Source organism: Coregonus lavaretus (genome assembly GCF_964263955.1).
Source record: "Coregonus lavaretus genome assembly, contig: HAP1_SCAFFOLD_3095, whole genome shotgun sequence".
NCBI classification, from domain to species: domain Eukaryota; kingdom Metazoa; phylum Chordata; class Actinopteri; order Salmoniformes; family Salmonidae; genus Coregonus; species Coregonus lavaretus.
This window is the reverse complement of record NW_028161270.1, coordinates 1610-6315: the sequence shown is the minus strand read 5'-3', so window position 1 is coordinate 6315 and position 4706 is coordinate 1610. Positions and strand designations below refer to the sequence as shown.

The 4706-nt window shown below is 37.9% G+C and overlaps 1 long non-coding RNA gene across 1 annotated transcript; it reads left to right on the top strand.

Moving 5' to 3' along the window:
- Positions 1 to 316: 316 nt before the first annotated feature.
- Positions 317 to 3836, top strand: LOC311120970. The gene is made up of 5 exons (XR_014612214.1): positions 317 to 1823; positions 2146 to 2249; positions 2404 to 2482; positions 2575 to 3110; positions 3679 to 3836. It is a non-coding gene; the product is annotated as an uncharacterized lncRNA (long non-coding RNA).
- Positions 3837 to 4706: the final 870 nt, after the last annotated feature.

The window sequence follows — 4706 nt, the reverse complement described above, 5'->3', positions numbered from 1 at the left end:
CCTGATGGAAGCATCACGAAGGCCCTGGTTGGCCTGGACAAACTGTCAGCTGAAATGACAGGTATGGCTGGTATAGGGAGTGGTGGGCTGTTCTTCTGGATGGGTGGCTGGTTCGTGAGTATACATCTATGGTGGTTACTGGATTCCTGACCCTAATACTTGTGTTTTTACTGTTAATGTGCTGTTCTGCTTGTATCGTCCCTTGCCTCAGGAAGTCAGTAGTAGACGTCGTGCAGGCTTTGGGCATGATGCCATTGCTACAGGCCCACGAAGAAGAGTCTGCTGCTGACCCTGAGACCAAGCTGAACGATCCATGGTTTGCCTAAAAATATATATCACTGTTTGGCTGATACAAAGTAAACATTTTTATATTTTTTCCACTGTAATTGTTGTTCCTCCTGATGTGAAGGTAAAGGATTCCTGGGTGGCTGGCAGCCAACTCAGTACATGTTAGGTGTAGGGGAGGACTTGATGGTTTTCTACTACTTACAGATTTGTAATTGAATTGGTGTGTTATATTTTTTCCTCATTTTTGTGATGATTTTTGGTATGTGACACCTTTGGGGGTGTCAAAAGGGGGATTGTTGGGATTTAATTTGTTTGTTGAAATACAAGAGTTTAACCTTTGGATAGAAATTGGTTTCTCAATATCAGATAAACTTGTTTGTTGAAATACAAGAATTTAACCTTTGGATAGAAATTGGTTTCTCAATATCAGATAACTTGTTTGTTGAAATACAAGAATTCAACCTTTGGACAGAAACTGTTGGTTTCTCAAAATCAGATACCCAGGGTGTAGATATTCTGCTCAAGGAAGCGGTGTGTGACTAACTGTCAGTGGAGTTATCAGCTGTTAAGTCACGATAGGCCGTATCTCTGTGGTTTTACTAAAAAGAACAGAATAAGAAGTAAAGTTGCAATGAAACAGGGCTGATTAAGGACATAAATTTGAGGACATCTGCCAGAGACAGAACTACGCCTGGCAACTCAGCGCCTAGGGATTGGGACCAACCCGCGCGCCAACGAACAGGCGGCAAGTCTAAACCACGCCCAGCCTCTGCTCAGACAGGCCTGTTCAGAAACAGGAACTATCTCTGTCAAGGGTATTTAAGGAAGAACATGTGAGACAGCCGCCAGTTCTCTGATCTCCCTGCGTGGTGCATCAGTGAGCCCGTATACGAACCCTCATACTTATCATTTATACATTTGCATTTAATAAACTTAGCTTGATTTGCAATAACTTCAATGATGTCTTTCATTCCAATACCAGACTTGAATTGACGCACTCTTACACAACCTTGCCTCGCAGAAGGGTTCGGGGGTGGACCGTGCTTCCAGGTTGTTGGGAAAAGTGCGAAAAATTGTTGGATATTTTCACCGCAGCCCGATTGCATGTCACGCCCTACAGGAAAAACAAACTCTGATGGATTTACCAAAACATAAACTGATCCAAGACATAATCACCAGATGGAACAGTTCATTCGAAATGCTTGAACATTTTTTGGAACAACAGCCAGCTATAATGACAACTCTGATGTCCAAGGATCTACGAAAGGGGGTCACAGATGTAGGCACGCTGAGTGAGAGTGATATTGCCAACATGGATGACATTGTTCAGTTGATGGGTCCTGTCAAAATGGCAACCACTGTGATGTGTGAAGAAGACCAGCCAACTCTCTCTGTAATTGCTCCTCTTCAAGCAAAACTGCTGAAACACCTACAGCCATGCGAAGACGACTCAAACCTGGTTGCAGAGATTAAGAGGGTGATGGCCAGTGACCTCTCCACACGCTACAGAGGCACCCAAGATGCTCTCAACATAGGTAATTAATTTGGAGTCTTAATTAAAATCAACTTGGTTAATATTTTAGGTTATTAGACTGTATTAATTTGTAAAATGCCACACCTTTGCGTTTTCAAGTTTGAATTTGAGTTGTTTTTTCATATGGAAAAGTAAACAAGATATCTGCAATACAATTCTTAGTTCATGGTGGCTTTACATCATCACTGTGCCACATTTCTTTTAAACATACTAAAGTTTAATCTTCTGATTATTTTGTGTATGAGGAGGTGGTCATCACTTGCAATTTCAGGTCAACTTAATTTAATAATGCAATGAATGCAATATTCTTGTTCTTTAAACAGCATCAGCGTTGGACCCGCGATTTAAAGAACTGCCCTACCTGGAAAAAGAGGACAGAGAACAGGTCTACACAAAACTGGTTTTTGAGGCAGAAGTGTCCCACCAGGTAACTCTTCTCTCCTCTTTCCTCTGCTCTTTTCTCTTCTCCCCTTTCATTTGTCCTCTCTCAAATCTCATCTGTTCTTTATCTTCCTCTAAATGTATGTGTGCAGTATTACAGAGCAGAAATTTGAACAGTTCACACATTCTTACATCAATAGATGCAAGCAATGGGAAATCAGGAGGAAGACGAGGGAAGCTCAAGCACAAAGCTGTCAGGATTCAATGAAGAGACCACAGGTGTGTTTCATGTGATACCAATAAAAGATTGTTGTTGTTTTGTATTAATGAGAAACATGACTATATTTTGAAATATATTTCTTATATTGTAGCTCCAAATGAGTCACCTCCTTGTAAGAAGAAAGCCTTAGATGCGCTGTTTGGCGATTCCTTCACCCAAAGAGAAAGAAAATCCACAAGCAAGACAGCCAGAGCAGAGGTGTTAAGGTACCGAGCAAAAGATGCGTTGCCTTTGACTGAAAATGCCATGAAGTGGTGGAGATCTCAGGAGAAAGAGCTACCTGTACTTTCCACCCTTGCTAAACGGTACCTGTGCATTCCAGGCACCAGTGTGCCAGCAGAACGAATTTTTAGTACTGCTGGCGACATAGTGAACGCACAGAGAAGTGTTCTGCGGCCAGATCATGTTGATCAGTTGATATTTTTGAAAAAAATTCTGTAGTCATTGAAGAGTAGCCTAGTAGGTTACACTTGATCTTTTGTTGAATATTGTTTGTTTATTAAAATGAGAGTAGTAGCAGGTTCATCCACTGCTCATTCAACCTGAATAAATGTTGATTGCACTTTATTTTTGATATTAATACTGTATTTGTATTGTAATGTTGAAAAACAAAAGCAGAAGTAGCAGGTAAACCTACTGTTAATTCAACCTGAAGAGATGTTGGTTGCACTTTATTTTTGATATTAATACTGTATTTGTATTGTACTGTTGAAAAACAAAAGCAGAAGTAGCAGGTAAACCTACTCTTTATTCAACCTGAAGAGATGTTGGTTGCACTTTATTTTTTATATTAATATTGTAATATAATATTACAATATTAATATCAAAAATAAAGTGCAACCAACATCTCTTCAGGTTGAATAAAGAGTAGGTTTACCTGCTACTTCTGCTTTTGTTTTTCAACATGAAAATATTCAATATTAATATCAAAAATAAAGTGCAACCAACATCTCTTCAGGTTGAATTAACAGTAGGTTTACCTGCTACTTCTGCTTTTGTTTTTCAACATTACAATATTACTAATATTACACTTTATTTTTGATAATAATATTGAATATTTTCATGTTGAAAAACAAAAGCAGAAGTAGCAGGTAAACCTACTCTTTATTCAACCTGAAGAGATGTTGGTTGCACTTTATTTTTGATATTAATATTGTAATATTTTTATGTTGAAAAACAAAAGCAGAGGTAGCAGGTAAACCTACTGTTGAAATGTTGGTTGCACTTACTGTACTTTTATTGAAAATGTATTGAATATTGAAAATGAGATCAGACAATTTTAACTTCCTGTTAATTCAACCTAAAGTGTTGTTTGCACTTTATTCAAATAAAATGTGAATGCATTTGCCATTCATTGTTGTTTACTTGTTTATTTAAATTCATAATTAATTGATACCTGATTCCATTACAAGAAACAGGAATCTAGGAAACTTCACCTGCACTGTCCAGTATCCAGCTATTTATTTCAGTCACACTGGTTGAATTTTTGGCTAAAAGGTTACTGAATCGATTTCAAGTCACTGAATCGTTTCGGATCGTATCGTTCTAAATGAACCAATATCGTCCTTGAATCGTATCGACAACCACGAATCGTGATACAAATCGAATCGTTGTTAAAATGAATCGTTACACCCCTACTAAACAGTATATTTGACCTCTCAGCTTCCCTATCAAATCTAAAAATGTCAAGCAGACAACCTAAGAAAATGAACAACAATGACAAATGGTTTGATGAAGAATGCAAAAACCTAAGAAAGAAATTGAGAAAACTATCCAACCAAAAACATAGAGACCCAGAAGCCCTGAGCCTACGCCTTCACTATGGTGAATCACTAAAACAATACACTACGGAAAAAGAAGGAACAGCACACCAGAAATCAACTCAACATAATTGAAGAATCCATAGAATCTAACCACACGAAGAGTTATCTATCCAAATCGGAGATATATGGATAAACCACTTCTCCAATATTTTTGGACCTATAACAAAGAACAAACAGCAAAAACATATATGATGATATACGTGATCAAATACAAATCTTAGAATCAACTATTAAAGACTACCAGAACCCACTGGATTCTCCAATTACAATGAAGGAACTACAGGACAAAATACATACCCTCCAACCCAAAAAGGCCTGTGGTGTTGATGGTATCCTAAATGAAATGATGATAAAATATACAGACCAAAAATTCCAATTGGCTATTCTTAAACTCTTTAAC